The following is an 11,614-nucleotide window of genomic DNA, read 5'->3' as shown; positions in this document are numbered from 1 at the left end:
TGGATAGAGAACTGGTTGGCAGACAGGAAGCAGAGAGTTGGAATAAATGGGTCCTTTTCAGAATGGCAGGCAGTGACCAGTGGGGTGCCGCAGGGTTTAGTGTTGGGACCCCAGCTATTTACAATATACATCAATGATCTAGATGAAGGAATTGAATTTAATATCTCCAAGTTTGCAGATGACACTAAGCTGGGTGGCGGTGTGAGCTGTGAGGAGGATGCTAAGAGACTGCAGGGTGACTTGGACAGATTAGGTGAGTGGGCAAATGCATGGCAGATGCAGTATAGTGTGGATAAATGTGAGGTTATCCACTTTGGTGACAAAAACAGAATATTATCTGAATGGTGACAGATTAGGAAAAGGGGAGGTGCAACGAGACCTGGGTGTCATGGTACATCAGTCATTGAAGTTTGGCATGCAGGTACAGCAGGCGGTGAAGAAGGCAAATGGCATGTTGGCCTTCATAGCTAGAGGATTTGAATATAGGAGCAGGGAGGTCTTACTGCAGTTGTACAGAGTCTTGGTGAGGCCACACCTGGAATATTGTATTCAGTTTTGGTCCTCTAATCTGAGGAAGGATGTTCTTGCTATTGAAGGGAGTATAGCGAAGGTTCACCAGATTGATTCCTGGGATGGCAGGACTGACATATGAGTAGAGACTGGATCAACTGGGCTTGTATCCACTGGAGTTTAGAAGAATGAGAGGGGATCTCATAGAAACATATAAAATTCTGATGGGATTGGACAGGTTAGAGGCAGGAAGAATGTTCCCGTTGCTGGGGAGTTCCAGAACCAGGGATCACAGACTAAGAATAAGGGGTAAGCCATTTAGGACCGAGATGAGAAGAAACTTCTTCACTCAGAGAGTGGTTAACCTGTAGAATTCTCTACTGCAGAAAGTTGTTGAGGCCAGTTTATTAGATATATTCAAAAGGGAGTTCGATATGGCCCTTATGGCCAAAGGGATCAAGTGGTATGGAGAGAAAGAAGGAAAGGGGTACTGAGGTTGAATGATCAGTCATGATCTTATTGAATGGCGGTGCAGGCTCGAAGGGCCGAATGGCCTGCTCCTGCGCCTAATTTCTATGTTTCTATGTTTCTATGTAAGACAAAGGTCCTCTACCAACCTAATCCTGCCACACAGCATTGCCCCTCAATTATCCAAATCCACGACGAGGCCTTGGGCAACATGAACCATTTTCCAGATCTCAGGAGCCTACTATCAGCAAGAGCATACATTGATGACGAGGTCCAACACCGCCTCCAGCGCACCAGTGCAACCTTTGGTCGCCTGTGGAAGAGAGTGTTTGAAGACCAGGACCTCAAACCCGGCACCAAGCTCATGGTCTACAAGGCAGTAGTGATATCCGCCCTCCTATATAGCTCAGAGATGTGGAGTATATACAATAGACACCGCAAAGCACTGGAGAAGTACCACCAGCGCTGCCTCCGCAAGATCCTGCAAATCAATTGGCAGGATAGATGCACCGTCAGTGTTCTCACTCAGGCCAACATCCCCAGCATCAAAGCATTGACCACGCTCGATCAGCTCCGTTGGGCATTCCACATCATCTGCATGCCCGACACGAGAATCCCAAAGCAAGCTCTCTACGCGGAGCTTCAACACAGCAAGTGAGCCCCAGGTGGGCAGAGGAAATGCTTCAAGGACACCATCAAAGCCACCTTGACAAAGTGCAACATCCCCATCGACTCCTGGGAATCCCAAGACCGCCCAAAGTGGTGGAAGAGCATAGGGGAGGGTGCTGAGCACCTCGAGTCCCTTCGCCAAGAACAAGCAGAAACCAAGCGTGGACAGCAGAAGGAGCGTGCATAAACCCAGGCTCCCCACCCACCCTTTCCTTCAACCATTGTCTGCACCACCTGTGACAGAGACTGTAGGTCCCGCATTGCACTGCTCAGTCACCTGAGAACTCACTTTTAGTGTGGAAGCAAGTCATCCTCAACTCCAAGGGACTGCGTATGATGATGATGATGACCTATGTATTACCTATCATGCATTTTAGGAGGCAACCCATAGAGTGCTGACAGGCACCAAAAGCATGAGAACAAATAATGTGTCAGATTAATAATTGAAGTAATGAAGGAGAGCATCAATAAAAATTGTACTCACCCTAACGACCCTCGAAAGGTCATTGAACTTTTTTCGGCACTGTTTCACACTCCTGGCCACTGTGTCTGAGGCACAGACCTCCTCAGCAATTTCCCTCCAGATTCGATTAAGAATGCATGGCAGGGGTCTAGATCCACCCCTCTGATGTAACTCCTGCCATCTTCTCTCCACAGCCCCCACTAGAGCTCTGTTAGTCGCATCACTAAATCACCTGGCACGCTGTCTACAATCCTCCTCCTCCATAATCAAAATCCAATTTCAAAATGGCTGATTCAGCCCCGGGTATACTGCGCATGCGCGTGGCTGCGCCCTGCATTTGCGGTTGCGATTGGACAGCAGACCAGCAGAAGCACAGAAGAAAAAAATATTTATGCATGTGCAGAACGGCCGCTTTTGTTTTTAGCGCCAGAACATTCGGCTCCGGCGCACAAATTGTGTGGTGCAACGCCGGAGTTAGCGCTAATGCTCCTCATGAACTTTCATTTGGCGAACGTTGCACGCACTGACGCTAATGCTAACCCGGTGCCAAATTTTGGATTTCGCCGCGATTTGCGCTGGGAAACAGGCGAAATTGCAAAAAGCCGAAAATCCAGCCCATAATGGTCTGAAAACTGAATTATGACATACGAACATACAAAAATATCGGGCATGGAAATATCAGCTGGTCCATCAGGTCTGTCCCACACCATGATGGTTGCAGCATCATGACTAGTCACTTCCTCCCAACCTCCCACCCACACCCACAGCCATATAATATCCTGCTGCTTCACAAGAACACTATCAAACAAAATGTGACACCGAACCACATAAGGAGGTATTGAGGAAGATGATCGAAAGCCTGTAGGTGTTAAAGAGCATTTAAAAAAAGAAAGATTTGCATTTATATAGTGCCTTTCATGACCACCGGATGTCTCAAAGCGCTTTGCAGCCAATGAAGCACTTTTGGAGTGTAGTCACTGTTGTAATGTGGGAAATACAGCAGCCAACTTGCACACAACAAACTCCCACAAACAGCAATGTAATAATGACCAGATAATCTGTTTTTGTTATGTTGATTGAGGGATAAATATTGACCAGGATACCAGGAATAACTCCCCTGCTCTTCTTTGAAATAGTGCCATGGGATCTTTTACATCCACCTGAGAGAGCAGACGGGGCCTCAGTTTAACATCTCATCCGAAAGACGGCACCTCCGACAGTGCAGCTCTCCTTCAGCACTGCACTGGAGTGTCAGCCTAAATTTATGCGCTTAAGTTCCTGGAGTGGGACTTCAACCTACAACCTTTTGACTCAGAAACGAGTGTGCTACCCACTGAGCCACAGCTGACACTAAAGGAGGAAAGAGAGGTAGAGAGGTGGAGAAGTTTAGGGAGGGAATTCCAGAGCTTTGGGCCTGGGTAGCTGAAGGCACGGTCACCACTGGTGGAGCAATTTAAAAGTGCGGACGCGCAAGAGGCCAGAATTGGAGGAGTGCAGATATCTCGGAATATTGTAGGGCTGGTGGAGATTATATAGCTAGAGAGGGGCAAGGCCATGTAGTGATTTGAAAACAAGGAGAATGTTATAACCAATCTAGAACGCATGACCAAGAGTTATCTATAAAGACACTTGCCTTCTTGCGATCACTGCCCCAGTTAAGAACAGGTCCAGCTCCCTATTGAAGGCATAGAGGGTGTTAGCACCTATCACACCAGTTGGACATGTATCCCAGAGGTTCACTATCTGGGAAAAGAAAACCTGAGCGAATCCTTCAGCGATTAGCTCTATTGCTCGGTCAGTACAAGGCATGAATCCACCTCTAAAGAGGTGCAGGATCTAGATTCCTGCAAAGATGTCCCTTTATCCATGAGTGCCTAATACCTGACTGGACACCTGGTTGCAGTGTCGGCTTCTGTTGGGCTTGAGGTCTGCAAGAGTGTGAGTTGAAGGCTGCAATCTTCTAACCACATATCCGCTCCTTCACCAACACCGCCTACTTCCACCTCCGGAACATTGTCGGACTCATCCATGCCTTTGTTACTCCCAAATCAAGTGCTCTACTCGGAACTCCTTCACAGAAAATGAGCCAATGGTGGACAGAGGAAACGTTACAAGTATACCCCCAAAGCCTCCCTGATAAAGTGCAACATCCCCACCGACACCTGGGAGTCACTGGCCAAAGACCGTCCTAAGTGGAGGAAGTGCATCTGGGAGGGCGTTGAGCACCTCGAGTCTCGTCGCCGAGAGCATGCAGAAATCAAGCGCAGGCAGTGGAAGGAACATGCGGCAAACTAGTCTCACCCACTCTTACCCTCAACGACTATCTGTCCCACCTGCAACAGGGACTGTGGTTCCCATATTGGACTATTTAGTCACCTAAGGACTCATGTTTAGAGTGGAAGCAAGTCTTCCTCGATTCTGAGGGACTGCCTATGATGATGATGACCTCTAGACTTGACTATTCCAATGCTCTCCTGGCTGGCCTCCCATCTTCCATCCTATATAAATTTGAGTTCATCCAAACCTTCACTGCAAGTATCCTAATTTTTGCCAAGACCCATTCACCCATCACCCCATATGCTCGCTGAACTAGATTGGCTTCCAGTTCAACAATGCCTCAATTTAAAAATTCTCATCCTTGTTTTCAAATCCCTCCATGGCCTCACCTCTCCCTATCTCTTTAACCTCCTCCAGTCCCACAATCCTCTGAGATATCTGTGCTGCCTCAATTCTGTCCTCTTACGCATTCCTAATTTTAATTGCTCAACCATTGGTGGCCGGCCATGCCTTCAACTACCAATTCCCTCAGCTCTGGAACTTCCTCCCTAAACCTTTCCACCTCAGTACCTCTCTTTCCTCCTTTAAGACGCTCCTCAAAACCTACCTCTTTGACTAATTTTTGATCATCTGTTTGAATATCTCCTTATGTGGCCCAGTGTCAAGTTTTGTCTGATATCGTTCCTGTGAAGCGCTTTGCAACATTTTACTATGTTAAAGGCGCTATATAAATGCAAGTTATTGTTGTCTTTCTTGTCAGGTGGCATTTCTTTTGCCTTTGTGTTCATTGTGATTTAGTTATTTCCTGAATTGGAAGCAGAAATCAGAATTGTAGGAGGTGGCCTGTGTGTTTTCAGCCATGTATCTGTGTGTTACAAATACAAAAAGTTTTCAATAATGGAGCAATTTTTGCTGTGGATATTTGTGTTCCTGTCAAGGAAATCGAAGGCTTGTTGAAATATCGAGCAAAAAGAAAATTAAAAAAATAATGTGTTTTTAATTTTTTTTTAACATGTAAACACTGACCATATAAATGTCCAGCTGTGTGTGATAAAATTGTCAGGTTTATTTACTGAAACAAAAAACCATTAAAACACTGCTATAAAGTGGTGTCTGCTTTTGGTGAGATTACAGTTCGAGGGGTTGAATTAAATGTTTATAACAGGCTGCATTTCACCGTGTCTTGCAATGATATAAAATCAGTCTGAAAATAATAGACTATCATAGCGGAATCATCTCTTTTATTATCAGCTTTTATTATGCCTGAGCAAAATATATATATATATATATATATAAGATTAAATTTTGCTTGAACATTGTGTTTTTTGTTTGGTTTTGACCTTCAGAGAGACCAGTCAATGCACATTAAGCACTTACTACAGTCAGTTCCTTTTAAGTGAATAATCTGCTCGCCACCATGTTTTATTCACTTAACAGCTAGCTGTATTCAGTTAAATGCGATTGACTGTGGCTGGGTTGATTTAATACATTTAGTATCGGTGCTAGTGCAGCCTGGTATTTTCCAAAGCATTATTGCCAAATAACAATTTCAGCCATCAGTGGGCTCTTTAATGACGCGGTAATACTCTTGAAACCTTGGGTTTCTGGGGTTTTTCAAGTGCCAAGTAAACACATCCCATTTTGTCAGTTTTTATAATATTGGCAGGAATCCCTACCCCGTCTGCTTACATGTCGAACCATTCTGTGTGTGTGTGTGTGTTTGTGTGATTGTTTTCCCCCTCACATGATCTTGTCTTTGTCGATGAAGTTACTTCAGTATTTCAGCCAAGTCCCTGGCAATCGGCTTTGAATCCGGAAAAAAATAGCTTAATAGATGAAAGACAGGTGGCAAGCACTCTAAGTTTATAAAATGGTATTAACATTTTATTATTCCAAGGTAAGCTTTTCAAAACAGAATTTTAAATGTTAGCCTGCTGTTCCAGAGCACAAAAACCTTTAATTTTATGCAAATGAACAGCAAGGATCCGAGAGCTAAATGTAAACGAACAGTGTCTTTGTAGCAGAGGTTCAGAATAGAAAAAAAATCCTAGGGAATCTTTAATTGCTGTCTGAAATTATGTAAATCCCTCTGCTAGGCAGAATGCAATTATCCTGCTCCCTTCTCCGCTAGCATTACCGATGTCTAACAAAATATCTCTGGGTGACATTTAGATGCGGTAATGCAAATGAGAATTAATTTTCTTCCGAGACAAAGGGCAGTGAAAAGATCACATCATTCTAATACAATAAAACGGAAAAGATATTTCTGACAGGGAGGCTTACAAAAGGCGTTACCTAATGCCAGGAGAGGGGAGACAGAAAAGAAAACACTCATCTCGAAAATGAAGTAAAACTCACAAAGCTTGAAAGAATCTTGATTCTTGTGGGTTTTTTTTTAAACAGACGAATTCATTTCCTCTAATGGTTTTTGTCGTATCGTCCAGGGAGCTGGCTGTAATTCATCATGCGCTGTTACTGATAACTGGCCATAATTTCATAAAAGAATCAGATAGCTGCCTGCTATGATGTCTCTCAGTTCTGTTTCATTAAGGCGAAAATTGTTTTTTTATATCTAAAAATAAATATATATATATATATATATATATTGGGCGTGCGTGGCTCCTGTTATTTTGTGTTCCTGTGAGCTGCCGTTCAACGTGACTTTGAGCGCCTGAAGTTACTCAGGTCGGTTGCTGTTTGTCAAGAGTAGCTGTAGTCCGCAGCCGCAAGCTAAACACTGATCAAAGCTGAGTACACTCCAAACTGACCCAGGCATTTAGCCTTTCCCGATAAACATTTTATAAAAGGTCAGCAAATGCCTTGTGACAAGATGCAAGCACTTGGCCGTCCCAGAATCCCCCCTTTGCCATACCGCTTGTGTCTAATCTAAGTTGACCAACAAGCTACGGGAGACATTTATTTTCTCCCTGCCCGGGCGACCCCATTGTTGGTTCTCTTGGCTTTTCCCTGCAAAAGACTCGCGTGCGCTACGCTGGCGGGGCCCAGACTTCAATTACATCTCGCTCTTCTGTCCCACAGCAGTGACAGCAGCTGATGGGAATACAGAACTGTACCAATGCTACCCCCTTGTGACCAGAAGCATTGACTATGGCAGTGCGCGGCACAGACACACATCTGACACGCTCCTTTTTCATCAAGAGACATGAGCACCACTGTATTATTAATTCTGCCCGAGCAACTCCAGTGCAACCCTTTCACAGATATTTAGATCGGAGTGAAATTGCCTTTGTCATGTTGGAATACAGGACTACTTTGTCCTGTTAAAAGATGAAAATAAGCTGAACAGTTCGCCAAAATATATTGCCAACAGTTAGGACCCTGCCTTGATTTAATAATTATTTGTAATAGTCACAGTTAACCCTTATTCGCTCAGTCCACCAATACTTGATTTCAAGTATAATGAATGGTTGAAGGGATGGCCCCAGGAGTGTGTGTGGGCCCAGGGGTGTGTGGGCCCCAGAGATGTGTGTGGGCCCAGGGGGTGGGGGGCAGGGGTATGTGTGGCCCGGGGGGGGGGGGGCAGGGGTGTGTGTGCCCAGGGGTGTGTGTGGCCCCAGGGGTGAGTGTGGCCCCAGGGGGGGGTGTGTGGGCCCAGGGGGGGGGGGGGTGGGTGGGCAAGGGTATGTGTAGCCCGGGGGGAGCCCAGTGGTGTGTGTGGGCCCCAGGGGTGTGTGTGTGGGCCTAGGGGTGTGTGTGGGCCAGGGGGGGCGGGGGTATGTGTGGGCCCAGGGGTGTGTGTGGCCCCAGGGGTGAGTGTGGCCCGGGGGGGGGGTGCAGGGGTGTGTGTGGGCCCAGGGGTGGGTGTGGGCCCAGGGGTGTGTGTGGCCCGGGGGGGGGTGTGTGGGCCCAGGGGTGGGTGTGGCCCCAGGGGTGAGTGCGGCCCCAGTCTGGTTCAAAGTCTATTGGCATGGGTGAAAACAGTGCGGCCATTTATTCACTAGGGATGGGCAATGATGTTGGGAGTTGAGTTGCCAAATCCAGATCACAACCCCTAATGATACCATCTGCCTGTTTCTGTGCGCTGCTGAATGCATCTGTGGGCCATTTTGTAAATGTGGAACCTATGCTTTCGTAGAACGTGCAGGCAGTGCTGATAAAAAGAAAGACTTGCATTTATATAGCACCTTTCACGATCTCAGCACCTCCCAACGCGCTTTACACCCAATGACGCACCCTTGAAGTGCAGCCACTGTTATAACGGCAGGCAAGTTGCACACAGCAAGCTCCCACAAACAGCAACGTGATAGTGTGTAATACAGGTTGGGTATCCCGAGCACTGATTCCTATTCAGCAGCACTTTTCAAAAAGCTCAAGTACCCACAATCTACCCTGGAGGAGGTGGCATTTGTGGTGTGACATCATCCCCATCGGGCATCAGCAGGTCCACATCCAAACATGTCTTTCTAAACCATCCGGTGATCTCTTTTCTTTTGGCACAGAGAATTGTTTTAATGAATCTTTCTTTTTGTTAATTTAAAAGTCACCTAAATGAAATACAAGCAGTCAGCTCGGAGCAAGATAAACACAGAAAAAGAGTGAGGTGCAAGACCGTAAATTTGGCATAAATACTAACTCCAAACAGGAATCCTTTGATTAATTGCTCCTCATAAGAATCCCTTTTGATTTAATTTCTTACCTGGAATTGGAATTGTTTCTGATGCAGTACCTTTGTAAAATGCCACAGAATCTGTTGGTAATAGCCGAAAATATAAATTTTTATTTTTGCTAAATAGCGCGCTGACACCAAAAGCTTCCTTCGCACCGTGAAGTCCTGTTGTCTCTTCAAGAAATAAATGTTTGTAATGATATGAATTGCGATTCTGAATCATTTGAAAAATGCGTGCTGACGTTTATATTGAGCTGCTGAGAAACGCCATTGTGAAATTTACAGTGGATTCTGAACGCTGCCATTTCAGGCAACCCTGACAGGGCCCGGTGAAGTTTCATGGTGGTGAGAATTGTCTTTGCTCAGTGACTGGTTGTCTCTTTAAAGGTTGTGTTGTGTGTTATAAATGGCCGCAGGTAAGTATTAATGTGGAAGAGTGAGGAGCTTCGCACAATAACAAGGTTTGAGGAGGGATCCTTCTTTACTGTTGAGCAAATTCCCACTTCCTTGCGCGAAGGGTGATGTGATGCTTTACTGTGAGTTGTAGAGATGGTGCAGCAATCTAAACATCCTCCGCTGAGTCACCACACCCAAACACAATGTCCAGGTGAGGAAAGTGACGGGTCTGTGAACCTTGGCCGAATGATAGGAACCTCCGTGTGCGCTTGGTGTTTCAGTGGATGCATCTTAGAAGGATTAGAGGGCCGATGAGAAACATAGAAAATAGGTGCAGGAGTAGGCCATTCGGTCCTTCGAGCCTGCACCACCACTCAATAAGATCATGGCTGATCATTCACCTCAGTACCCCTTTCCTGCTTTCTCTCCATACCCCTTGATCTCTTTAGCCAGAAGGACCATATCCAACTACCTCTTGAATATATCCAACGAACTGGCCTCAACACCTCTCTGCGGAAGAGAATTCCACAGGTTAACAACTCTCTGAGTGAAGAAGTTTCTTCTCATCTCAGTCCTAAATAGTTTACCCCTTATCCTTAGACTGTGACCCCTGGTTCTGGACTTCCCCAACATCGGGAACATTCTTCCTGCGTCTAACCTGTCCAATCCCGTCAGAATTTTATATGTTTCTATGAGATCCCCTCTCATCCTTCTAAACTCCAGTGAATACAGGCCCAGTCGATTCAGTCTCTCCTCATATGTCAGTCCTGCCATCCCAGGAATCAGTCTGGTGAACCTTCGCTGTACTCCCTCAATAGCAAGAACAATTTTCACCCAGAGGGTGGTGGGGGTCTGGAACTCACTGCCTGAAAGGATGGTAGAGGCAGAAACCCTCACCACATTTAAAAAGTACTTAGATGTGCACTTGAAGTGCCGTAACCTACAGGGCTACGGACCAAGAGCTGGAAGGTGGGATTAGGCTGGATAGCTCTTTTTCGACCGGATCGGACATTATTATGGGCCGAATGGCCTCCTGTGTCGTTATAATACTATTCTGTGAGCTGCATTTCCTCCATTGCATCTTCTTTCAACCTGCTTACTGAATAGCTCCTTAAATAAGTTTTCCGACAGCCTGTTGGAGGATGAGGCCAGGCCCACCTTGCAGATAACACAGCCACACGGTGATCTGCAACATATTGAAAATGAGGCACCCCAATCTCAAGAGATTTTATTATTGTGCAGACTATTCATTTTTTAACAGTTGCATATTAGATTGATATTTCAGGCTGATTTTACAATAGCCAAGTATCAGTGCCAAAGCAACGTGAGCGCAAACACTGTTTAAATCAATTGTTTTTTTTTCGTTGGTTACGTTTTTATTTCAGAAAATCATTACTTTGGTACAAAAGGAGTCACAATGTAATATGCTTAGCCACGAGACCAACAACCGGTATTCAAAATGCTACCAAAACAGTTAGAAGTTATTTGCAATAAAGAAGGGTATAGAACATGAAATTCCAGTGATGCCACTCCGAGGTGTGAACGCTCTGTAGTAAGGTGATGTTGTCCCTTGCAGCATAACGCGACCCAACGGTTTCCTTGCTTTTGATTGCATGTGAATTTCATCTGTATCATCCAATACAAGGTTCATGTATTCATCAAACCCAATTATACAGCCTTCTATCCTCATGTTGACTTGCTCATATAACCGCACTTGGATTCTGGATTGGTTCTGAAGGTATCTGAAAATAAGACTGATGGGCTGCACCATCACTTTCTGCACTTTGGGTGCCTGCCCGCGGCGCGCCATGGTGTTGGCGGAATCTGGGCGATGCTGGCAAGGCCGAATTTATTGCCCATGCGGAGTTACACTGAGAGGCTGGTGCTGGGCCTTCGCCTTGGAACATTGCAATCCTTGTGGCCACAGTGTCCCCACCATGATGTTGGGTAGTGAATTCCAAGATACTGTCCCAGTGATGAGAAAGACCCCTTCATATTACTGTGCTATTTATTTCTCAACTCGGGAGGCTTTGGGTCACGATATGACTTTCTCTTGTCCCGGCCAGGGCCGGCTGAAGATTGGTTCTGAAAACCCAAATAGGTTCTAATATTCTTTCTGAAGGAGTATGCGAGTCAGCTCAGGTTGCTGCTTTTATTAAAGTCATATCTGTCCAGTAATATAGAAAATAAGCTTTCAGAGTCAC

At 45.6% G+C, this 11,614-nt stretch overlaps 1 pseudogene; it reads right to left on the bottom strand.

Annotated features, from left to right (window-relative positions):
* Positions 1-10,864: 10,864 nt before the first annotated feature.
* On the bottom strand, positions 10,865-11,220 carry LOC139232897 (small nuclear ribonucleoprotein E-like; annotated as a pseudogene).
* Between the last annotated feature and the right edge of the window lie 394 nt (positions 11,221-11,614).

The sequence above is a fragment of the Pristiophorus japonicus genome, chromosome 20, assembly GCF_044704955.1.
Source record: "Pristiophorus japonicus isolate sPriJap1 chromosome 20, sPriJap1.hap1, whole genome shotgun sequence".
Classification (NCBI taxonomy): Eukaryota; Metazoa; Chordata; class Chondrichthyes; family Pristiophoridae; genus Pristiophorus; species Pristiophorus japonicus.
This window is presented reverse-complemented; position numbering and strand designations above follow the sequence as displayed.